This window comes from Eupeodes corollae, chromosome 1 (assembly GCF_945859685.1).
Source record: "Eupeodes corollae chromosome 1, idEupCoro1.1, whole genome shotgun sequence".
NCBI lineage: Eukaryota > Metazoa > Arthropoda > Insecta > Diptera > Syrphidae > Eupeodes > Eupeodes corollae.
This window is the reverse complement of record NC_079147.1, coordinates 245,472,139-245,499,289: the sequence shown is the minus strand read 5'-3', so window position 1 is coordinate 245,499,289 and position 27,151 is coordinate 245,472,139. Positions and strand designations below refer to the sequence as shown.

The window sequence follows — 27,151 nt, the reverse complement described above, 5'->3', positions numbered from 1 at the left end:
ACTTTATGACGTACCTAACCTCTCCAAAAATGTTCCTGCTGGGCAACTGTTGTTCTATTGTATCTCCCACCTGGTCTTCTCCACACTCTTCTAGGTCCATCTGGTGAGTGTAGACAAAACCTGGACTTATCAGTTAAGAGAACTTTACCGTAGTCGTCCTCGTGCTTTATAGTGAGTCTTGGTAAACAACCAGACCACTCTCCACTAAACGCCTCCCCACAGTTTGAGTATTAACAGTGGTCCTTCCTATTGATTAAAGTGTTTGAGACACTTCCGCTGTTTAGTGACGTTCTCGAAGACTGCGCCACTTTTTTTGTAACTCAGTGTATTTTGAAAATCGTTCTTTTCGAAAAATGTTTTAAGTACATTTTGTTTAGCGATGAAGCTCACTTTTGATTGATTGGAAATGTCAACAAAAAATTAAAAAAAACCGGTATTTGGAGACATTTTAATCCTGAAGTGAATGCTGGGGCACCGTTACATTAAAAAAAAAAAACAGACAAACAATTTTGGAAAAAATATAAGGTTACATGTAACGGGGAACGGAAAGCATTCAACTTTTGTGTTGAGAGATGTCATCCATGCTCAACTTTCTTTTACTTTACTTGTATCCTCTTGAAATGAGTCTGGACTATAGCAAACACCCGTGTTTTGTTGGAAAACCTATCGATAGTAAAGTAGGATTTTGCACGAAAAACAAAAACAATATCTGCATTATGAATACTACCGATAAAAGTTTAAGTAGAATCATACTACGGATGGGTTTTTGACATTTATACGAGTCTCGAATGGATCTTATGTGATTTCGTTCTCAAATGTTGGTACGATTGATATTGCATTTGTATTTCGATGGCTGTGTTCGTTGAGTAGATGTGCATTTGGAATTATGTGTTTTCCATTGGGGAAAACAAATCAATCTGTTACTGTTGATGTTATTTAGTTTTGTTAATAAAAATGGACTAATGGGCTTATTTTGCAAGAGAAAACAATAGAAAAGATAATAAATATTTGCTTTGTTTCTACTAAAGGTTTATCTCAATTAAGATTAAATAAATCTTTTGGGTGTTTCCACCGCACAAAAAGATTAAGTTTGAGAGCTTTTTCTAGAATGCAAATGGTGTTTCGGTGTTTCTTAGGAAGTGAAAGTGAGATAGTTTGATTCGTATATTAAACAATGAAGAACACAAAGTTGCAAGTAAACAGACCATAATGCATTATCTGTAAAATCAACTCCTCCACACAGTTTTTTCTTCACAAATTTTGAATCGACTCCGATACCCCACCTATAATGGAGTAAATCAAGCTCATTTCGACTCGATTCAGTTATATAAAGAATTGAGACGAGGTTCAAGCTCGCTTCAATAAGACATGTTAATGTTGTAGTCTACGAACAAACCCCCTTCTTGAAGTTTTTATTTTATTTTAAAGCTGCAATTGTTAAATGAACGTTTTTTTTGTAGAATCTCAATTTCTAGACGTTTTCTTACCATTTCTTCTTGAAAATTGTCAATTTTATTAGTTTTTGTTGGTTTTTTTGCTGAAATTAATTTTAACTTTTGATTTTCACAAAACTTTCTTGTATTTGTGTTTTTTTTTTTTAATTATTATTCTGGCAGATCTTCTTTCAGTTGTACCAATTTTTAAATACAAAAATCTGGCTACTGTCGATGGGTTTTCTTGGGAATTTTCTACTATACTATTTATAGAATGCCAAAAAAAACACGGGGAAAAGAAATCATGGCAATATGGGAATTTTGAGGGACTTTGCACAAGTTATACTCAGGGTTAACCACTGCTTCTTTTCTAATCATACAATTTTATAAATTAATTATTTGGAACTTCTGGTTGTAATTTGGCTTTTATTCTAAAACTTTGGACTCTCCTATATCAATTAATCAGTTACTCTAACTACAAAAAAAAAAACAAGAGTACGATATGGACATCATGCATGAGTGATCTGACCAGTAAAACCCAAACTTCACCTATTTTTCATTAATTTAATGATCTTCTATAACAACATAGAGGTCATCTAAAAACTAATTATTCTTCATTATATAATTGAACAAATAAAATACATAAAAGATGCTTACTTTATTTATTTTAAAGTTGAAATTACCTTTTAATAGTTTTGAATATTTATAGCGCCCATAAAATGTATTCGTTTTTTTTTTAAACTAGGACTACAGCTACACAACTTAAAGTACACTTAAGTGTGATTAGATTACGTAAGGGAATTACAGAGCCTAAACATACAAAAAAGGGTTGGCAAATAAAAATTCCCATCAAAAAGACGACCAGACTATTTGAAAATAAGGACAAAAAAAAAGAAAATAAATTTACATTTAACATGAAGAAGAGTATAAACTCAATAATAAAAGTTCAAATAATACTATACAACAGCTTGTCACAATTTGATGATGCCAATAGCAAAGGTATACTATATATGCACAGTAAAACCCAGATAAGTGCCTTTTGCTTTTTTACCTTGATCATTGAAAATTTTGTTTAGAAAAAATTTAGAAAGCGATTAGAAAAGTTAACTCTGTTATGTTTGGTATTAAAATGAAACTTATAAGTCGCAAAATTTTGTACTACAAAAATACTTTATCTATCTAGAACTTTACTTTATTTATCTAGAACTTTTAAATATTTGATATCTCGAAACATCAATATTAAAATCAATCCTATTGCAAATTAAATTTACTTCTCTTGTGCGACACGTACTAGGATCATTCCTGCCATAATTTAAGTGTCCGACCGAAGGTCGATTTTCTGCCAAAGCCTAAGCCGAATTATTAGGCTGAAAGAAAATCTTCGGGCGGACACTACATAATTTGTACGATAAAATTGCTCATAAAAATGAAACCGGTAGCGTTTAGTTCTAGAGGGTGCATTTACACAATTAGATAGGTCTTCGCAGAGGATGACAATTGATATGAAATGTCACGATGTCTCTTATAAACTTTACTGAAAAATAAGCCCTTCGATCATTAAGAGATTGCATAACCAAATAATAAACATCGAGTATAATAAGAAGGCCTTGCAATCCTCCAGTTAAGCTTATAAAATGCATACCTTGTAAAATGTTTCTGAACTTTTTCAGTTCTGTCCATTGAATTATTGTAATAAGTGTTTCAAATAATGCTACAGTATTCAAGAACTGACCTTACCAGTGAGTTGTACAGAGATTTTAAGAAAAATAAATCTGAGAATTCCTTGATGTTTCTTTTTAAGAAACCAAGCATTTGATTTGCTCTGCAGTAAGAAGGAAAGTTTTGTATCTAAGATTACTCTTGGATCCTTCTTTCTTGTTACACACTCTAAATTTGCATGGTTGACAGTATAATCAAACACTATAGGATTAGAATTTCCGAAACAAGGCAAGACTTGACATTTAGAAGCAGTTAACAATAGGTGATTTAGCTTGCACCAATTATAGAGCCTTAACAGATCTTCCAAAAGAAGAACACAGTCGGCTTTACAAGAAATCCTACTGTTAAGCTTGAGATCATCCGCAAAAAGAAGGCAGTTTGAATTATGAAAAACATCAGGTATATGATATACCTACAAACAACAAGAATAGTAATGGACCCAAATGGCTTCCTTGGGGAACACCAGATGGGACCAACATATGTTTCAAACGCGAGCTATCAACTTTTACTATTTGAATTCTATCATCTAAATATGATTCCAGCCACTTTAGTAGGGAAGAGTGAATACCTAGAGAAGTTAGTTTGTTTGTCAAAATTTGATGGTTAGGTAGGTAGAAATGGCGATCTCAAGGCAACCTAGCCTGAGATCCAATTAGCGCTGTAGTGCGCCGTTTTGATACCAAAAACTCGTTTGACCTGTGATAGAAAGGGAAAGATTTATAGAGAAACTTCATAGCGATTATGCTAGAGCCATTTTGTCGTATTGAGAAAAAAGATTAGGTCTCTAATCTTCGTCTCAGATAGCTCATCAAGTTCGTGAAAGAATGCAAAAGGTGTTGTAAGAGATACCCAACTTCTCTGCATGAACTCCTATAGGCCAATGTACGGTACAAACCGCAACAATCCTGGCTATGTCTTGCCTTGGCCTGCATGGAAGATCGTTTGTACGGGTTTTATTATAGGTAGGCCATATCTTCCTAGATATAATGCAGTTGGGTAAATTGCTCCACCTTCGGTTTTTTTCAGTTTTATAGTGGTGCTTCATAGCACCAAGAGGAATGTTAACCATTTCCGCAAGTGAGCTATGAAGGGCCGATCCTTGCCTGGCTAGCTCGTCGGCCCTTTCATTTCCCACGATACCACTATGGCCCGGAAACCAGATCAGGGCGACACCAAGGTTAATATTCAGGCTCGCAAGCTCATCGCGACATTGCTGGACCAATTTAGATGAGGATATGGCTCCATCTTTGAGCCGTCAGTAAAGATAGTTGTGTCGAAACCTATCGAAAAGATGTCATCCTCCCAATCTCTTCTGGATGGGAAAATAACCTTAAAACCTTTACTATGTATATCTCAAAGTAGGAGTGCAGTAGTCAGGGTCTGTGACCATAAGGTTTTGACAACCAGTTGTTTGATTCCTTGGCCTAATAGCGCTGCAGGACACTATGTATTTAATAAAAAGGTCGATTGGTAGAAGATCCAAAATAACGTTTAAGGCGTCCGTTGGGCAAGTACGAATGACCCCTGTGGTGCCCACGAAAGCTGTTCTCTGAACCTTCTTTAGCTTATCAATATTATAGGCTTTGCTAAAAGCAGGCCACTACACAATCGAACCATATGTTAAGATAGGGCGTACTACGGCTGTGAACGTCCATAAAATCATCTTCGACTGAAGTCCCCACTTTTTGCGAAAGTTTTGCTGCAGGCGTAGAAGGCAACACAGGCCTTCTTAACCCGTACTTCAATATTTAGTTTCCAGTTTAGTTTAGGGTCGAGTATAACTCCCAAATATTTTGCAATGGAAGACAATGATAGGATTTGACCGTTCAGTCGAGGTAGCGTGAAGGGCGGTACTTTAGTTTTGGTGGTAAAGAGCAACAGTTCAGTTTTACTTCGGTAAACTCCTAGTCCACAACTCGTGGCCCAGTTGCTAACTTTCTTCAAAGCTGACTCCGTGATTTCACTAATCACAGAGGTGTACTTTCCTGACACCAGTAGCACCAAATCATCCGCGTAGGCTACCACCTTCACTCCACATCTCTCTTATTTAACGAGAATTGTATCCATGACCAGAAGCCATAGAAGAGGCCAAAGAACACCAACCTGTGGTGTTCCCCTACTCACGTGTTTTGTTGCGATTGTATTGCCTAGAGAGGCTCGAATCTTCCTACCACTGAGCATGGAAATAATCCATTCTCGAATGAAGTCTTCTACACTGAACTTAACGAGCGATTCTTCTATGGATTCTGTAAGGACGTTTTTAAAAGCACCTTCTATGTCTAGGAAGGTGGCAAGAGTAAATTCTTTATAATGGATTGTTTGTTCTACAGTACGCACTACCTCATGGAGGGCAGTCTCCAGTATTTCCTCTGGTCATAACGGAATCGACTTGCTCCACATGAGCTACGTTTAGCTCTGTGGTTTCAAGCGATTCGGGGTTATCACTCTTGCAACCCGGAAAGTGCGTCTTCATCAGTAGCTCAAGAGATTCGGCTGGAGAGGCTGTCCAGGTTCCATCAGGCTTTTTTTAGAAATGAAGGATTACAATGTTCCTTCGATAAAACTTAGCTGAGCCTTGCGGAGTCCTTTATGTCTTCGATTGATTGACAGTATTCTTTCCAGCCTTGTCTTTTGGCTGATGACAGGGCTTGATGGTAAATTTTAAGAGAGTCTATATACGGTTGGTAAAACTTATGTTTCTGGCAGATATTGAAAATTGTCCTCGTCATTTTCCTAAGATTGGACAGTTCTTCATTCCACCAAGAAGGAAGGGTTTTACGGCTATATTTAACTGGACAAGAGACTCTAAAAGCTTAACTTATAGAAGTTTCAAATGTTTTCACCTTTGATTCAAGGTCTCCTATTCATTCAGTGAGATTCGGTAAGTTGATGGTTAACTCTGTCAAATGCCTTTGCAAAATCTGTAAAAATAACATGAGTTTGCAACCCTTTTTCCATATTTGTAATAATGTTATTCCTTATTATTGCTAAGTTTGTTGCGGTTGATTTCCCTGTTACTAACTCATGCTGAGAAACCGAAATATGCGTTAGAGGAAGGACTAGATAGTCCAGGTTCTAGTAAACTCTGTAATGAGTTCCTGTAAGAAGCCCAGTCAGTTTTCCGATAGTTTTGAAAAGTCATTGGAAACGGGTTATCATCCACATTTATATTGAACTGGATGCATCTATGATCAGAGAACGAGTGTTCTTTAAATACTTTCCAGTCCAAGATCATATGGTGTATAGTATATCTGAGACAAGAGTTATGTCTAAGACTTCTTGTCGAGTTTTAGTTATGAAGGTTGGTTCATTACCAACATTACTTACTAAGAGGTTAGTACCAAGAATATAATCAAAAAGAGACTCACCTCTGTCGTTGATATTCGTACTGCCCCAAACAGTATGATGAGCGTTAGCATCGCTCCCAATTATTAGGCGGATCCTTGCCTTTCCGCTTCAGCGACAACTTTCTCCAGGATTTTTTAAGGGAATAAACTTTCTTTGGTTGTTTCCAGCCTAGCTACGGTGGTAGCTTTGTCACTGAAACGATGGAGTAAAAACACATTAATGCTGAGTTTCACTAGTATGCAGGATCTAGGTTCACCTTTATCTGTCACGCACAGTGTTTAGTACCCAGGAGTCCTGAGTCCTCGAACAACGGATCCCACAATCCATGGCTCTTGGATCAGGACAATGTCTTCCCCGTTTCTTCCCAGACGGAGAAGAAGTGAGGCCGAGGCATTTATGGAGTGTTGGAGATTAATCTGTACTAACTGCAGCATTTTGACTACAATTAGGCAGATCAACCTCCTCCACGGTTTTGTTCTGATCCTCTGAGTCTGAGGATGAACCCAAGAGTTCGTCCTCGCTCAGAAGGATCATGTTAAGGTCGTCCGCAGTCTCCATTAAGAATGAACTGTCTACGACTTTTTTAGAGGGCGGAGTCGTGATTGGAGAGGGCATGGGTGCATCGTCACCCTCTGTTAGGAGAGAAGACGATGTCCCAGGCCCACCAACCGCTAGTTCACCTTCGGTTGTTTTTGAAGGCCCGCTTTCCGCGTTAACCTTATCTGTTTTATAGATACGAATTTTAATGGATTCGAAGCCATAGTTAATGGAGCCCTCGTTTAGGGCTAGAGGCGCCAATTCTTTATTGAGTACCACAATGGCTTGGCTATCTTCCAGTTATGCGTCGGAAGGGACGGATTGCAAACTTTGATCATCTCGAGAATGTCCTCGATACCAGCAGGTTCGATTGGTATCCAAATGCGGGCTCTAGGTCTGTCTTCCATAGCGACAACCTCGAGCTTCGCACCTGGCCAAACTTCACCTAACCGGCTGACAGCAAGCTTGTATAGGTCACAAGACCTCTGGTCGCCACAAACCACGAGTTTGACATGGCCTTGATGCCAACCCCCATCGCTTATTGAAGGACGACTCGACGTCACTAAAACTGGATTGTTTCTTGATGAGTACTGGTGTTGTGCACCCGAGGCCGTTTTGGTGTCGATACGGCCCCTCAAGAGACCTTCTTCTTTTGGACGTAGAGTCACTATTTGACCTTGTTGTAGCAAGTATCTTTTAGCCCATTCGAGGCTAGCCGTTTGCTGCGGTGTCCTTTCAGCCCCTGATGATGCATGAGAGGCCTTTAAGATTTTCGCCGCTTGCCGCCTTTGTTTATAAAGGCTTTTTGAGAGTTTTCAATTTCTGGAAGTACTCTCATTAGTTGTGGTAGGGCCATTTTTCACAACCCTGCCACTACTGCAATTAGGTATCGCTACCTTTGTATTCTCGTTGCTACCAACAGCAGAGGAGGGTCCATGGTTAGCCACTACTCCCTTCTCTGTGTTGGCCGCAAGAGATACGGCAGCAGGCTTTGACGCCAAGCTGAAGTGAAGCCTGAAGTGAATTCGGTCTTAATTGTTTTTTTTTTTTATTTTTGTTGTTGGTTTTATTCATTTTGGTCAAACCAGATGCGAAGAAAAAAGGTCCATCTGCACAGAGATTCGCACGTACAGGTAAGGCTAGTTAATCCGGAGGTCGCCAGTTATCCGGATACTCCGTTAGAGACTGGGCTATTTTTGAATTGGGCCCCCAGCCAGGCTGATCATCGGCACGGGTCGTTTAACACCTTAGATCCAGCCCAATGAAGATGAAAGGTGGTCAAGGAGTCAGTTGATGTTAATTCATCATTCTGATGTGTAAGGAAAAGATTGGGATTCAGTAACAGCAATTCAGCTAGGTTACCTAGATTGAGAAGGAGCATAGGAGATAGGACCGCTGCTAGCTTTTTCGCCATTACAACGTGGGAGGTGGGATGGGAGTTGGTGACATAAACGTAGGGTGGTATGCCTTGTTTATGTGGGAATGGATGATGATTCTGGGAAGGTAGAGGGATAAGAACGTCCTTTAGTTTCAGGACTGATCTGCAGAAAAATTAAGATTTTCTTAAATTGACATTGAGTTATTTTAATAAATACTAAATTAATCTAAGTTACTCTTTGGAGGAATATAGCTTACAAAAACAATTATTTCATATTCACCTATTTTTATACAAACAATAAGTTCATCAATATCAAGGTCTAAAATATTGTAGTTTGATTCTACAAAGTGCCAAAGTGGCACAAAGTGACAAAGGTCAGTCCGAACCCCTCAAAATGTTAGAAAAATGAGAACTGCTGTGAAGGAGTGTTTTTGTAACTTTTTGACCCGCAAAAGTAACTATTAAAAATGGATCATTTGAAGTGAGGCAACTATCCGGGTTTTACTGTATATGCAATTCATGAATACCTTACCTCTTCTTTTATACACATACACTTTATTGCTACTTTAATTTACATTTTCGTATTGGACTTCGAAACGATGGTTTTATGTTTTTACTATAGAATTCGGTTTATAATAAAAACCATCAAAAATTTATTATTCATCAAGCGCTTCATCAATTTAAAAACATTCCACCTGTGTTTTGATAAAATAAATTCCTTCATGGATATTGTTTTATTTAATTTCGTGAATTTATTTTTAGTTTTTTTTCTTTTTTGCATTCGCAATGAATTTCAAATTGTTTGTTTTGTTTTGTTTTTATGTTTTTTTTTTGTTTAGCTTAGCTTTACTATAAAGAAAGATAGAATAATTTATTGATTGAAAATGTTTGTTGAGTTTAAAAACAATAGATTTTAAAGTTAAAAATAATTTTATTTTTCGCAAATATAATAAAGTTTAAAATTCTAGAGAAAAAGTTCAAGGAATAGCTGGGTTCTATAAAAGCAGCACCCATAAAATTATAAGTTCATTATAAAAATAAGCGGATCCGGCCTTAAGTTCAAGGAATACCGAAATTGATGCCAAGTTCATTAGGAAGTGATTTAGAATGCTGATTTATCTAACAAACTAGATACAAGGTTTAGACTTTGTGCAGATTAGGAAGTGCCATATTATGTTTTATGTTCCAAAGATTTGGTCAAATTTAAGAAAATTTAAAAGGTCGGTTTTTGGATGGTGTACCTACTGTAGTATAATGGATAGAAATAAAATACAAGGTGGGCCAAATTAAACTCCATTATTTCAAATGCTTCGCAAATAAATACTTCAATTGCTGAAAAGTTGATTAAAATATTATATTAAGTACATGGTATACTACTTGAAGGACATATTAATTAGATGTCGTCCTCGCCGGCGCATGGCATACAAAATTATCATTACTTTTTACAACATTTGCCTTGAAATATTACTTGATTTGTCGACTTATCCTTGATTTTAAGACAACCCCATACAAAAATATCTAGCTTTGTTAAGTTAGGACTGCGTGGCGATCAAGCGAAGTCAAAGTTTTGAAAGATTAACATATGTGGAGTTGCACCGTCTTTTTAAAATCAAATATAAGTCTGCTCTTTATGAAGTTCTTCAAAGATGTACGCGAATTTCCAAAAGTAGAGACAGATTGCGGGTAGAGCTGCTATTACCTCACAACACAGCAGTTATCATTTTTCTAACATTTTGACGGGTTCGGACTGACCTTTGTCACTAAGTTTTGGCGTCCGTGTTTTTTAGAGTTTTTGATCCACAGTGAAATTGGTTAGTGTGAGGGGGGTTTAACATCAGCGTTTAATGTTACTGAATACACGCTTCCAGAGAAATTTACAAAAATTTCCATGTCAACTGTTGTTACAAATATTTGTTTAAAATATCCTACCAATTTCAAATCGTGTTAAAATATCAAATATTTTTAATTAGATCTTAACAGGCTATTAACATAAGTATGCATTTTTACTATTTTTACGAATATATTTTACATTCAGTCCGAAAGAGTCAAAAAAGATTTTTCTTAAATTTTCTGGTACTAAAAGAGGGTTAAAATTTAAGGTCCTATGTTGATTTTAAATAAAACACATTAGAAAATTATTTTTATTTCTTTTTACTATCATAATATTGGTATGGTTCTGGTCATAAAAAGTTCGTTATCATCCCACGATAGCGAACAAAATTTACAGTAATTGCCTGACCGGTCTCATTTTAAAAAAAAATAAGGCCCGATGATGCCGCCTGATGTACTCTTGGATTATCATTTGCCCAAATGAGGCGATTCTGCTTATTGACAAATCCACTGAGCTGCAAATGTGTCTTATCACTGAAGACGATTTCCTTTGAAAATTGATCTTCCACTGTTGTAATTTCTTGTCACCGTTTTGACCATTAAAGCCGCTTAAAAAGTTTAAAATGCTTTAGTTCTTGAGGAATTGCACCTTGTAAGCGTATAAATACAAGTCTTTATGCATACATCAACGACGAGCGTAAGAGGTGCAATTATGGGACACGACGATGAGTTGAAATAGACGGCTCTTCATCAACACTATCGCGGCAATATTTTCTGCAATACGAGCATGCACTGGTGTTTTCGTTTCTCCTACAGACCAATTTTTCTCAAATGTCGGCACGATAATTCCGATTGTACTCGTGATATGCTTTTTGATTTGAACGCCTATTTTAATAATAAGCCTGTCTGAATAACTTTAACGCGTTGCTCGATTGAGAAATGTCAAATGAAATTCAGAAAAAAAACTTGAAGTTTAGGTGTGGTGCACATTCAACATCGGCCCTTAAAATTTGACCACCCTTTACATAAATCTAAGCACAAACATAATTTGTTCTTATTATCACAAACTTTGTTTTTAAGCCTGGTTTTCTAGCTCAATTCTTACTCAGGTTAGGTTAAGTTGGGTTAAAGTGGCTGTCCAAGATGGAAATGAACACACTTAGACCAGTTTAATGGCCCATTGTGATACCATATGAAATTGAGTCTTACCCTTAAGTTCAATGGAACTAGTTTGAGGCCCTTACGAAACGTGAGAGGCTGATTATGCTGATAAGATTTAGATCGTTAAAGAAGAATTTTTCTAGGTAATTCTTGCGTTTTCGAGCCAGAGCAGGGCATGTACAGAGAAGATGAAGAATTGTTTCCTCCTCTTCCTTCTCCATACAGCTTCTGCAAAAGTCATTTGGGAATACGGTTATGGCACCTATTATCGAGCTTATGTGCGATCTGCTTATAGATAGCAAGCACCTTGAACGTTTTAAATCCAGTGTTGGCTAGATGTTTTTGTGACTTGACACGTGGTGATTTTGTGACACCTGGTGTTTGCCTTCTTCATAGCGTCTTGCATTAGCAACAGTTTACAAGTAGCCATTGGTTTGCCAGTATGTGCCAAACGTAATAAGATGGCCTGCACTGTACCGTTCCTGACGAGTTGATCTGCCTTACAGTTACCTTTAATGTCTCTGTGGCCCAGCACCCAAATGAGGTGAATATTAAACTGTTCCGTCATCTCATTCAGAGATGATCGACAATCTTGGACTATTTAAGAGTTTGTGGAGACTGACGCGAGAGATTTAAGCTGTCCGAAAAGATATAACGTTTTCTTTGAGACAGGATAATTCCTCTTTAATCGCCATTACTTCTGCCTGGAATACACTACATTGATTGGGAAGTCTGTATGAGTATGACTGAGATTCAGTTGTCCGAATAGATACCACTTTCAACTCCGTAACCGGTCTTTGAACCGTCTGTATAGAAGTCTTCCCTGCGTCTCCCTTCTTCCCAGGAATATCTGGAAGAGATGGACACATGGAAGCTTTTACCGAATACCATTTTTGGGGTGGTATAGTCTAAGCGATCTGGGATAGATCTGAAACTGTCTAGAATAGTAGTATGTCCAGTATTGTTACTGGTCCATTGAGAGGTGGCTCTAAGCCTCACACATGAGTTGGCTGCCACCATTTTGGAGAAGATGTTAAGTGCTCCTGTGATGCACATACCTGCTGACCGCTGGACTTTGATGTGCTTATTTAGATTTACTATCTTGTCCAATGCGGTCCACCATACGACAACTCCATAAATGAGTATCGGTCCGATTACCGAAGTGTATATCCAGTGGGTAATTTTTGGGGAGAAGCCCCAGTTTGATCCTATGGCCTTTTTACAAGTAAAAAGCGCTACAGTAACCTTTTTTACTCTTTTATCAATATTTGCCTTCCAATTTAGTTTTTTGTCTAAAATGAGGCCTAAATATTTAGCTTAGTCGGAAAAGCTTAATGGTATTCCTTTAATCTTGGGTGGGCTAATCTAAAGAATTTTGTACCTTCTAGAAAAGAGTTTTAGTTCTGTTTTATGTGGATTGACGTCCAAGCCACATTGCTTAGCCCATTTAGTTAGCCTATTTAAGGCATTTTGTAAGAGTTCCGAGAGAACTTGGGGGCATAGGCAATCACTCTGAAACCCTCTGCTTCCAATGATGTTAGTAGGTCGTTTACTATACCATGTTCCATAAAAGAGGCGAAAGGACCCCACCTTGGGGGTACCTCGATTCACCGATCTGGTGGTAGTAAAACTTCTTATGCTAGAAGTTATTGTCCTGCTTTTGAGCATGAGACTTATAAGATCTATGAGTGATTTCTCTAATTGCAGCTTATCCATTGCTGTTGTGATCGCCTGGTAACTGACCTTGTTGAAAGCTCCTTCAATATCTAGGAACGCTACCAGGTTATATTCTTTGTATCCGAGGGAATATTCAATAATAATACGTACCAGCGGATGAAGTGCTGATTCTACTGATTTTCCCTTAGAGTAAGCATGTTGAGCTGTGGAAATGAGACATGGTTTTAAGTTATGTCTGATGTAAATTTCAATCAATCTTTCCAAGGTTTTAAGAAGGAAGGATGATAGGCTGATTAGTCGTAGATCTTTAGGGTTAACGTGGGAAGGTTTCCCTGCTTTTGGAATGAAGACTACTTTTGCCATTCTCCAGGCTTTGAGAATATATCTCAATCTTAAACAGCTTGTCAGAATGATTTCCAATGGTGGAATGATCATGTCTGAGCATTTTTGTAGTTCGGCCGGAATGATTCCGTCTGGTCCTGGAGATTTATATGGATCAAAGCTGTTTATGGCCCTTTGCAGTTTTTCCCGCGTTATTCGATCAACTAAATCGCTTGTAGAAGCTTGAGACTCTGATGTTAAGTTGTTGAGTATGTTAGAACTACCTAGAAAGAAAGCAGAGTTTGCGACAGCTCTTTCTGAATGGTTCTAGTTCCTAACGTCACCAATGAGGTTTCCTTTTACCCTTTAAAATGGTTACAGGGCATCAAGTTCTCATTGATTTATTGAAGGCTTCGGGATTCACAGAAAGGTCTAATTCATCTTTACTGGAGGAGCTTTTAAGAAGGTTGTGATCAAGCAGTTGTGCTAGTACCTCCCTATATCGCTCCCAGTTTGTATTACGGTGATTGTAGATGTATTTGCTACATCTTTGAGCTCAAACTGAATGTATTTGTGGTCAGAGAAGGAATTCTCTTTTGAGACATGCCAGTTTGAAATCATATTGTGGATCGAGTCAGAGGTAAGTGTAATATCAAGTACCTCTTTCCTATTCTTGGTTACAAAAGTGGGTTCATTACCAATATTACTTATGAGTAGGTTAGTGCTCAGTAAGTAATCGAATAAGGACTCACCTCTCTTATTTACATCAGAGCTACCCCGTACAGTGTGATGGGCGTTAGCATCCGAACCAATTAGGAGACCAACTTTTTTCGATTGCGCGTCCGTAAATGCCTTCCTCAAGGTGTCTTCTGGAATTGGGCTATCGTGGCCAAGGTAAGAGGATATGAGCCACTATTTGGCTTTATCCGTTGTTAAGACAGCGGTGATGGTGTCCTTGCCGCTGGTAATAGGGAGTAAAAATACGTTTAAGTCATTTTTTTACTAACATGCATGACCTTGGTTCACCTTTCTCCGATGCATACAATAGGTTATAGCCAGGAGTCCTGAGGCCTCTGATGATGGAGTTTGAAACCCACGGCTCCTGTATCCTTGTTTCTATGCAATCGGAGTACCAGGTTGTTTGCGGTTGTTTACTAATCGCAGAATTGCTACTTTTAGTCAGATCAACCTCCGACACTGTTTTATCGGCGTTTTCATTGTCTGAGGAGGAATGAAATAGGTCTTCCTCACTCAGAGTGATCCCTAAGGTGGCGTCTTCAGTATCCAAGTCGGAGTTGTTGTCGACTTAGGTTTAGCCTCCACGTCGGATGGCTTGTTTGAAGCTGTGAAGGTCGATGGTTGCACTTGTGGTGTTGCATCGACTTCCATTATTGGTGGTAGTGAAGCGTTTCCTTCCGCTGAAGGGGCTTCTGTGGGGGGCGTGTTGAGCGTATCTTCATCTTTTTTTATAGATACGGATCACGACGTCATCAAAACCATATTTAATCACGCCTTTGATCGTGGCCGGTGGAGCCAGTGATTCCCTATTGATTAACACGAAAGCTGATCTATAGTGAACCACTGTCTCCTTTTCAACCTTTTGGACTTTCCACATAATAACTTTAAAAACTTTTCTTGATGTTATTCAATCAGAAACAAAACTATTTGGTTGTGTATTATCCACCGAAAACAATCAAAGAAATGGAACAATCGCAATTTAAACAAGGTTCAATAGCAGGCTCATTAAATTTATTAAAAGTGATCAACGAATAATTTCAAAATGTTTCAATTCAATTTAACTTATCAAGTTTTAGTTTCCCAAAGAACTTAAAAACAGCAGCTCAACTATGCCACATCTAGTAGAACGTTTTTCAAACAAAAAGAATATAACAATCTTCACAAAACAATGTTCTCTATTCTCGTATCGTACTTATTTGAACTTATTATATTTGCACTTCAAAAAACTATGGAACGACTATATCCAAATTTAGAAAACTTTATCTTCAAATATAGGGGTATCTGCGAGGAGCATAAAGCAGATAGGTACTTAGTCTGTCAAAGTTATAAAAATAACATTTTCAAAGTTGAATCTGCTTGCGTACTTTTTTTTCCTTTCTTATGCCAAATTAAAATTTCATGTTGCTTCCCGAAGGTCTTTTGTCTGAAACAAAAACAACTTCCATCGTTATGTTATTCTTATATTTTATGAGCTATGAATATAAGCTTTTGTGTTATTCCAATGCAAAAGATGCAAAATGTATATAAAACCGTGCATGGGTTGGTTGAAGTATAGTTTAAAATGTCTACTTGGTTGCTATTAACGTCCATTGTTGTACTTATAAACTTTTGCAAGAACGTATCCTTTTCGTGCGATGCGATGGTTGCGCTCAACTTACCTTTGTTCGGTCGTACATTTGAATGGAAGTGAGTCTACCATTATATCCCTGTCCGACAACACGTCAGAGTTATGTACGTCTATAAAGCTACTTGATTGCATGATGGCATGATGAGCTCTTCAACTCTTCAACTACATCACGCCTTGCAACTTGATTTCGCGTCTCTACTCTCTATTATGTCACTAAAGAGAAATTCAGGGACGTGTTTGAAAGGGGGAGCGGGATGAACAAAAGGATACTAGAATATTAAAAGTGACGCCCAACACAAGCTTCAAATTAAAGTTTTACAGTTAATGTACAATTTTTCCTGAATTATTGCTTCTAAAAAACTTAGACTTTGACATTTTGCTATCTGTCAAAGTGGTTCGCCTTAGAAAAGCTTTGTACAAAAACTAAGAAAAAGTCGATATTTTCAAAAAGAAATTCAAAAAGTCCTTGTGAAAACTTAAATAAACACAATATTTACGCCTGCGGATTGAAATATCTGTAAGTATAGCATTTAACACACTAAAATCAAAATTTAAATAATCCGCCAAATATAACCCTACTTATGAACAAAAGAGGACATAACAAAACTTCCCCTGTTCATTTTAATAATCCAAAAAGAGGTCCATCTAAAGTTCTAGTGAAAATGTTAGGAATCAGTGTAGACCAAATGAAGGAAATCCTGTGGAAAACAATTTAAAGCTTGTCTCAGAACGTGTTTCGAAAGCCGACTTTCAATTGCTCTATGCCGACTTGTCTACCCTAAAAACTAAACAAGACGAGTTATCTGCAAAAGTTGTCTTCCTGGAAAATCGGAATAAGATACTCGAGACACAAATTGACCGACTTATGCAAAAAAGCGTCGAAGACAACGTTGTAGTACCTTTGTCTACTGATCTTCACAACGACCCAGTTAAAAAAGCCAAGACCGTATGCGCTGGACTACTCGACGGAAATGAAAACAACACTGAAATTGAATCCACGCACAAAATAAAGCACCAAAACGCACCCACTGCAGTAATTGTTGTCAAATTGAAGTCCCGAGTAACAGCTTTAAATGTTTTACGAAACCCGAAGAAACTTAAAGGAACAAAAATAAGTATCAACAAGGATTTAACAAATTAATGCCCACCAAAGAAGAAGTAAGATGGAATCCATAATGAAGGTACCTACTCCGCGAGTCAAAAAAGACGATAGGCTGTATGTGGAAGACGCTGTTTTTACATGGGCTGAATCGCTTGGGCTCAAGAATAGGAGCAATAAAGACAGTTAGGCTATAATAAACCATTTCATGGGAAGATTCCTCATTCTTTAAAAATATTATTAAATAAATTGCAATCTGAAAATATGAACAACAGTAATGAAATGTCAATGTCAGCCATTGATAGAAACGTCAAACTAAAGGGTGTCCCAAAATTAACGCAAGATTTAAATTAAATATAAAACGCTGTTTTTAGTCTTTTGATAGTTATATTTTTATTGACTCGTAAAGTACATAGGATAGGGCTAGGTATGGAATAACACATGAGACAAATGGCCTCCACGGCTTTATATGCACATGCGCACTCTTTTGTTGAAATTTTCCATGACCATTCTGCATAAATGTGGCTGAATTTTGTTGATGCAGCGTTGAATCTCCTCCTTTAATGCACGGGTGGTTGTGGGCTTGTTGACATAGACTTGTGATTTCAAATAACCCCATAAAAAGAAGTCTAATGGTGTTAAATCACACGATCTAGGAGGCCAATTTTGATCACCGAAACGGGAGAGTACACGACCTGGAAATGTCTCATGCAGTAATTGAATTGTTTCACGGCCTGTATGACATGTGGCACCGTCTTGTTGAAACCACATATTGGACACATCAATATCATCCAATTTTGGCAGAAAGAACTGTGTAATCATGTCGCGATATCGAGCACCAGTAAAATTTACTGCTTGCTTGAAATATGGCCCAATTATGCCTCCAGCCCAAAATCCACACCATACAGTCACGCGTTGTGGATGCATTTATTTTTCGACAATCACATGTGGGTTCTCCAAACCCCAAATGCGGCAATTTTGGCGATTGACAAAGCCATCAAGATGAAAATGTGCTTCATCGCTTAGGATGATGTTGCTCGAAAAATCAGGGTCCATTTGTTGATGTTCAATAATCCATTCAACGAACTCTCTTCTCTGTCCATGGTCATTAGGCTTCAATTGTTGTGTTAATTAAATTTTGTAAGCATGAAGACACAGATCTTTGGTGAGTATACGCTGTAGAGAGGTTCTTGAAATTTGCAATTCTTGTCCACGGCGTCGAATTGAGGTTCCTGGATTGTCAGCAACACTCTCACGCACTGCTTCGACATTCACATTTGAACGGCTTGTTTTTGGACGACCAGTGTGTTTGGCGTCTCCAACGGATCCAGTCTCCATGAATTTTTCAATTAATCTCTTCACAGTTGACGAAGTTAAAACACTATTCCGACCATATTTTGTATGAAATTTTCGAACTGCAGCCGCCAAGCTTTTACTATTTTTGAAATATTCTTCAATAATGAAGACACGTTGTTCTTTCGTGTAACGCTCCATTTTTAATAACCCTATACTGTTAGCTGTCAAATTGCTTTTTTTTAGGGTAGCCAACACTTCACTGCACAAATGGCGGCAAATTCAAATCTTGCGTTAATTTTGGGACACCCTTTATAAAATTTAAGAGGTTCAACCACAATGGAACCTAGAACCGCTGTACAAATTGTGAGCGGATGTTCTCACAGTACTTCATCCAACTGAGAAGAATCCGTCTGTCAGGCGAACTTTAATGTTTCAACACTTAAAACCATAAGCTAATAGCGCCGGGCTTAAAACCAAAGATTTATTTACTGAGTTTTTTAATTATATTAAGCAATTTTATATATTTATATGATTAGAAACAAATATTATTGATTTTGATGAAACTAGTTTTAACCAGCTGTTAAAACTAACATATTTGGTAGAGGAAGTGGTGGTTAATTTTTCCGGTATAAAAAGAGACTTAAAGACGCTGCAATCAATTTTAAAAAACATTGAGCAATCCCGATTTTTTGAAATCAAAATAAAGGGAGTATTCTTTACGTTGTTCCAATCTAGTTGAACTGTAGCCATTGGCAGGGCGTGGAATCTGGAAGTAAATCTTTCTAAATAAAAAATGATGATGTTCAGAAACGGTGGTGGAAGAACGTTTGACGAAGAACCGATAGAAATAGTAAGGGAAAAATAAAGTATCTGGGAGTTTTGATTGCATCTAACTTGAATCTAGAAAAACCATTACAATCCAAATTATCGGGAGCAAAGCGTGTTATGTTTTCTGTGTGGAGTAGCTGCATTCTAAGAATTAGCGTTTCGCACATAGCTAAACACAAAGTATTTCGAGCTACCGGTATTGCAATACTGTTTTACGGACCGCTAGTATGGGGGTATCGATCGTTTGATGTTACATCTTGAAACAGAAATAGGACCCCTCTTTCTAGACACACTTAAATTACATTTCAACTACGAGTCAAGAGTTTTGGCAATGGGAAACGAAAAAATTTCACGAATAGTACTCACACAAGCTTTTAATTCTTAAATTTCGTTTGTTAAAGAGTGGAAGAAATTGGCAATTGAATGCTAAACTACCTTTTCAATATCAGCAGACGAAAGTATCGAGGTGCTGAAGTTGAATTTTGATGACTGGCTGACAAAATTCGGCAACATGATGTACATAATGATAAGTTTATCATTTACAGATCTTACTATAGAAATGTTAACCATTTCTTGAAACACAACACCTACTTCTTGGCCAAGAACAGTACACAAAATATCAGCTTGTTATTTAAAGTAAGAGGTGAACTCATGAATTTGAATTACATTTCTCATCGTCCGGAATTGCCAATATTGTGCGATTTATGCAATCGCAAAGAACGCGAAGTTGTATTTAATTTCCTAGGAGTTTGTCCAATACTCAAGGAGTTCCGAAAGCACTATTTTGGGATAGACTCGGTTAAGAAAAAACGATCAACATGTTGAATGGAGATCTAGGTTGGGACCTTCTGTATGAATACTCATTGAACGCTCTTTGCTATAGGACCAGAACAGTTGAGGTAAATTTTTAAGGTTTTAAATTTTGAAAATTATAAAGATTATTTTATTGAATTGTAACTAGTTCGTCGTTGGCAAGTGACTACACATAACTCCAGAAAAAATTGTTAAACGGCGTTAAATCGCACTGTGTTTGAAACCTGAAACTATGCTGTTGCGAAGTGTTTCCTTCAACAAATCAATTGTAGCACAAACTGTCTGAAATATTGTTCCGTCTTTTTGAAACCACAGCTCCTGTATTAGATGACATGGCTCTACAGCGGCCACAATTGACTGTAAAGGTTCGTGTCTATTTGAGAGTACTTCTGCTAGTTAGCTCTCGAGAGCAACTCACGTGAAGATGGAAATTTTGCTATCGTGAGGTCTCTGCTAGAATATTGAGAGTTTTCTTGCTAAGAGTACTCTCATAATCGTGTCCACTTCTTCTTAAAAAGAAAAACAAATTAGGGCAAACCGTTTGTAGATCGTCCTAACCAATTCGTTGCGGGGTCTGCTATTTCAAGAGAGCTCCAAATTGAAGATCCTCAACAGTTTCGAAATTTTTGACGTTTGTCAGTTAGTGAAATTTAATTGTTGATACAAAACGTTGCACCCATAATTTTTCAAAAAGATATTCAATTAATGGAAGGCAGTACTGGCAACACTTAGATTTTTAGCATCCGGTAAGAATATGTATCGCTTCAGAACACGAGAACTGTTAAGCAAATTCGGTTAATATTACGCTTTTTTTTCTATCGCGGAATGATTTATCCGTAGTTCTCCACAATAATTCAACTGACTCATAGCGATTCGCAGCACGTTTACACTCAAATGGACGTCTACGTTAACGTCCTGGCCAATAAAGTTTTTAAGGAAGTACGGACCAATTATTCCGTAAAGCACACCACGCAGTCATATGAGCGTGTCTCAAAATACATTTGAGGATTATCATCACTCCAAATGTGGAAGTTTTATTATTAACGTGTTCATAAATGGGCTCCATCGCTAGAGTTAAATTAGCGCGATACGTATATTTCGAACAGAACCATGATTTTCAAAATAAAGGTCCACAATTTGGGAACGGTGTTGTTCCATAGTCCCTCAATCATAGTGAAATGTCAAACAAACCCTAAAGTAAATCATTTGACAGTTGACAAAATGGCCGACAGTAAAAGTAGTGTGGCCAACTTAAAGTTTTAAAGAAACACAAAAAAAATCACCGGATCGTTGATTAAAAAATGACAGGAGATGTTCGTTTGGCGGCAGGACTCTAAAGACAAAAAACGTCATCGGAACAAAGCTACTTAGTCGCTATTTTGAAATGAATTATTTCATAAAATTCCGTTTCGGTAATCTCGATTTAGTTTATAGTATTCCTGAAAAAAAAAACTTCAACAACCTATAGATAGGCTAGTCTTACTCCAAGACTCAAGAATGAGTGATGGATTTTTTGTTGCAAGACTTAAATTGCAGTCGTAGAAAATGTACGTTTCGAATTAAGATGTTTTACCACCAACTTAACAAAAGAGTTGTACTTGATGCAACCCATATACAAACTAATTGATGTGTATTTCTCAAAATTTCGAGGGAAAGAACTCCTGCAAAAACTTTAAAATTCTATGCCTCCAAAGCATTTTGATGCTACCGGGTTAGGATAGTTTTCCATGAAAAATTGGAACCTATTTTTACGATAAAACAACCCGAAGCCATTTTTCAATGTTGTTTTTGTATAAAATCTAAATACTCCTATAGATGCTATAATGCTTCCCCTTTGCCTTCTTTTAAACAAAAATCTTACAACCGCACCTGTTTGTCAGAGGGCCCTCAAGCCCCTTTATTATTAACATCGTGCAAAAACAATCGATAAGAGCGTGCTCATGAAATAATGAAACACAAACTCAATTCAAAAATTGTTTAACATTTCTGTCTACTATAATATTATAGCAGGAGGTACCTACAGCAAAAGCCAAGTCAAGTGAAGTATAGAGCTCTACTCCATTGGAATGCAAATGCAAACTGATGGTAGACAGAAAGGCTCTCCAAAGAATTATATCGTCCTTTCTGTGCATTCAAAAAACATACCAACAAACCAAACCCAACCATCTAGCCTATTTGAATGTCATTGACATTTCATTTTTAGATGCGTTGTTGAAAATGCAAAAACAAAGTTTTGTTTGTTGTGTGATGCAATGGTGATAAAAAGTTCATGAAACGAAACGAGCCATATTTTGCCAAAGGCAAATTCACTTGTTTTTGTCTAAAAACTTTGAACTTTTTTGTACTATACTCGTAACTAACCTACCTGTGATGGGCTTCCTGAACTAGAATAATATAGTTTCATTTTACTATTACGACTGCAGCCCTCAATCAATATGATGACGACGAGGAGTACAGTGGGTAACAGCATAATTCATCCAGTGAATCTAAAAACATTTAAGCCCCTGTGATGCCGAATTTAAATAAGTTATCGTAAACGTAAAAATTACATATTACAAGTAAACGTTAACTCTAAAACAACGCGACTTTACAAATACCTAGATCGTTTGCATTTTACAAAAATGAAACCACATTTAATAAGAATACATCAGAATTTAATGTTAACTCCTTCCGGGCCGGGGGGTTTTATGAAAACCGTACCAGCTATTTTGTTTTAGTTTTTGTATGCTTTAATGTGCACTGGTATAAAGTAAATACCTCATTTCTATTGAAATTAAAGCCAATGTCTACAAGAAAACAAATGTGTTTTGAGTGAGAAAGATCATATTTATGATAACAGGACTTAAATGCAGTTATTTTTACAAAAATGTCGCTTACATTTTTTTCTAGTAGTGCGCCGGAAAGAGTTAAAGCTTATATGATCCACTTTTATCGTAATGAATTAACAACTTTAAAATTAACGTTAATTGGTGACGAACTAAAAAAAAAATCGTTCTGATAGCCCTAGTTAACTATCACCGCTTTTTAAGAATTTTCGACATTTATTCCCCCAATTTTTGGGTGGTTTCTGAGATATCTTGTTTCGGAACAGCTTTCTTTAGGTAATTTGTATTGAAAATTTGGTACTTTCTTATGTTTCTGTCAGGCAGTGTCTACAGATTTTCGATTACATTTATATCGGGTGACTGCATAATTCCTGCTTTGTGCTTTGGATCGTTCTTCTGGTAGTATCGAAAAGTATTGCGTACGCCCAACTTCTCCGCACTTTGTATCAAATTATTCTTAAAAAACCTAAGAAAGACATTCCTTGTCAAAGCTAAGACGACTTAGTTGATTTTTCTTATTTATAAAAGGCTTTTTTTTAACTACTCGACATGGTTATGAAAAACGCAACGTATTGTTTGGGCACTGCACGACTTACCCAATTCCTCAAGCTATCTTTGTAGCTGTTAACATTGAGTTTAACTCATAGTTTACAAAGAAATGCAACACGTCTTTCAACACGTCTTTGTGACTTATTAGAACTTTTTGTACTCTAAATTCGAATACTGAGTGTGATCTAAAAATGATATGCTTTGGAAATACGTTAATAGTAAACGTGAATTTGACGGATATCCAGCTAGTTATAACCTTTACAAAATTTTCAAGCCAGCTTTCAGAGTCAATTTCGAATATGTTGATTGATTTAAGTCTGCCTTCAGTCTTCAAGATTTTTCTTCTGCAAGTACCTCTTCTCTTATTTCTTCCAACACACAAAACTACTGTCATCTTACATTAATGCATTTTTTTATTTCTGAGGCCCCTATACGTAGCAATATTTTAAACATAAATGAATGTTTTTTTATTCATTTATTTTGAAGAAATATAAGTCTTATGTGTTTCCACTAAGGCACCTCTCCTTATCCTAGACGGCAGCGGAGGAATTCCCGAGATGGAATCAACGGTGGCGTCTACAGTTCCAGTAAGGTTGAACTACTTAGTGAACACCTTATAGGGCTTCTTCGACTTATTTGGAGCCCAGGCCTGTAAGGAGCGGTTTTATCCGGCTCCCCATCCTTGGAGTTATACTTATAGGATCTGGCCCTCCAGGTTGGAGGTTGTGCGTCGGGGTGACTTCCTGGCCACGTAAAAGCTTTCAAAGTTGCGAAGCACCAACAAGCCTCGGATACGGACGGATTTACTGTTGACAACCAACGCAAACGAATAAAGGACAACGAACTTCGGATATGCACGTGGAATGTTAGGTCCCTTAACAGACCACGTGCGGCCGAAGAATTAGCGGAGGCCCTAGAACGATATAAAGCAGATATCACCGCCATCCAGGAAATACGATGGGATGGGCCGGGCAAAAAGAGGATGAAAAACTGCGATATTTACTATGGTGACTGCTACCACGAAAACCAACAGCGCTTATTTGGATGCGGATTCGTCATTGGAGCCAGACTTAGGCAAGAAGTCTTGAGCTATAGGTGCATCAATGAGCGCCTCATGACCATACGCATCAAGGCTAAATTCGGCAACATTAGCCTGATATGCGCGCACGCCCCCACAGAAGAGAAAGACGACAACACCAAAGATATGTTCTTCGAGCTCTTAGACAAAACATATGAGCAATGCCCTAGCTACGATATTAAAATAGTCCTGGGCGATTTTAATGCCAAGCTAGGAAGGGAAGACATCTTTGGTAGAATAATCGGGAAAAACAGCCTGCACGTCAACACTTCCGACAATGGATTCAGGCTCATAGATTTTGCTGCGGGGCGAAACGTCATGGTAGCCAGTACGCGTTTTCCACACCTCAACATCCACAAAGGAACTTGGACTTCTCCAGATCAATCTACCGTCAACCAGATTGACCATATTGCGATCGTCGCCAGACACGCTTCCAGCATTATGGATGTACGAACTTTCCGAGGAGCTAACATCGACTCGGACCACTACCTCGTTGTAGCCAGGGTAGCACTTCGGATTTCCAGACCCAAGGCAAAACAGGGAGGTGCTGGGAGAAGATACAACGTCGAACGGCTACAATCGCCAGAGATCGCCAAATCCTTTTCCGACCGAGTGACAAGTAACCTCTCTCGAAGTTCTCTGCCGCCAACACAATGTATCGAAAACCAGTGGCAACATTGCCAAGATGCAATCAGAGAAGCCGCCTCTGATGTGCTGGGTTTCAAACAGCCACCAACAAGGAACCCCTGGTTTGATGAGGAATGTCGGCAGGCAAATGCAGCCAAACAACAGGCACGCAAAGCGGCGCTGCATAGAAGGACGAGAGCTGCTCGTGAGCTCTATGAGCAGAAGAGGCGAGAGGAACGCCGACTATTTAGAAGGAAAAAGAGAGGGCATGAGAAGCGTGCGGTCGAAGATGTTGAGAGGTATAAAAGCAGGAATGAGGTTCGAAAGTTTTATGAACAGGTGAAACGAAATTCACAGGTACATAAACCTAGAACCGAAGGCTGCAAAGACGAAAGTGGAAACATCATAGTGGAACCGCAGTCAATGCTGAGGATATGGAAGGACCACTTCTGCAGACTGTATAACGGCGACAAAGAACTGAATCCCGCTGTCAGGCAGGATGACCCATTCGATATAGACGACGAAAGCCAACAATCCCGTCCTCCCGACTTAGACGAAGTAAAGATTGCCATATCTAAGTTGAAGTCTAATAAAGCCGCTGGAGCAGATGGCTTGAATGCCGAGCACTTTAAAGCAGCTGGAGATAAGTTGGTTAGGAGCATGCACCAACTTATCTGTAAGATATGGTCGGAAGAAAGCATGCCCGATGAATGGAACCTCAGTATTGTTTGCCCGATCCTGAAAAAAGGAGACACTCTAAACTGCACCAACTACAGAGGAATAAGTCTACTTAACATCGCCTACAAAATCTTCTCTGCCGTAATATGTGAACGTCTAAAGCCCATCGTCAACAACCTGATAGGTCCTTATCAGTGTGGTTTTAGACCACGAAAGTCCACAGTTGATCAAATATTCACATTACGGCAGATCCTGGAAAAAACTCAAGAGCACCAAATCGACACCCACCATCTTTTCATCGATTTCAAGGCCGCATATGACAGCATCTACAGGGACGAGCTGTATAGAGCCATGTCTAGTTTTGGCATCCCTGCCAAACTCGTCCGTTTGTGCAGGATGACCATGGAGAATTCACGCTGCTCCATAAAGGTTGGAAACAACTTAACAGAACCTTTCGATGTCAAAAAAGGTTTTAGACAAGGTGATGCGCTGTCATGTGATTTTCTTAACATCGTCCTTGAAATAATAGTGCAGAGCTCACACATCAACATTAGAGGCACTATCTTTCAAAAGTCTGTCCAATTACTGGCATATGCTGATGACATTGACATAATCGGAAGAACTCAGCGTGATGTCAATGGGGCTTTTGTGAGTATTGAGGCAGAGGCGGCAAAAATGGGTTTAACGGTTAATGAGGGCAAAACAAAGTACATGCTGTCGTCTAGAAAGGACATACAACACCGACGTTTTGGTCAAAACGTCACAATCGACAGACGTACCTTTGAGGTAGTCAAGGACTTCGTCTACATAGGCTCCGCTGTAAACGCAGAAAACAACACCAGCGCTGAGATCAAACGCAGAATAACTCTTGCTAACCGCTGTTTCTTTGGACTAAGAAAGCAATTGAGTAGTAATGTCCTCTCTCGAGGGACCAAAGTGTTGCTATATAAGACCCTTATCATCCCCGTCCTGCTATACGGTGCAGAAGCATGGACCATGACAAAAGCGGATGAAAGCACCTTGGGTCGCTTCAAAAGAAAAGTTCTTCGTGTGATCTACGGTCCCGTATGCATCGAAGGGGAGTGGAGGAGAAGATGGAACGACGAACTGTACGGGCTGTACAGCGACGTAGACTTAGCAAGAAGAGTAAAAGTCCAATGCTCCGGCCCGGAAAGTCTTCGAATCCGCACCCACAGGACAGCGCAGTAGAGGTAGACCGCGGATCAGGTGGCGCGCACAAGTGGAAGGTGACCTCACCCAACTTGGAGTGCGAAACTGGAGACATCTAGCTAGGGACCGAGCTAGATGGAGAAATTTGTTGGGTGAGGCCCTAGTTCACACAGGACTGTAGCGCCACCTTAAGTAAGTAAGTATAAGTCTTATGTTTTCTATCCATTGTTTCTTCTTTTCAACGAGACTCTGAAATGTTCTTAGTTATCCCAGATCTTTAAAAATATTAATACCTAGCGTCAGTCCATAAATAAGCTTCTAAAAATTTAGTTACGAAATATCGTCTTACAGCGAAATTTTCTGATATTCCTAAATTGTCCTTGTCAGTGACGAAATTTCTTAAAATTGTTCTTCGGTTA

At 38.3% G+C, this 27,151-nt stretch overlaps 1 protein-coding gene across 1 annotated transcript in view; it reads left to right on the top strand.

Moving 5' to 3' along the window:
- LOC129943457 (SH3 domain-binding protein 5 homolog) overlaps nt 1-27,151 on the top strand; it is a 119,087-nt gene that overhangs the window by 37,905 nt on the left and 54,031 nt on the right. The gene's annotated exons all lie outside the window — the stretch shown is intronic.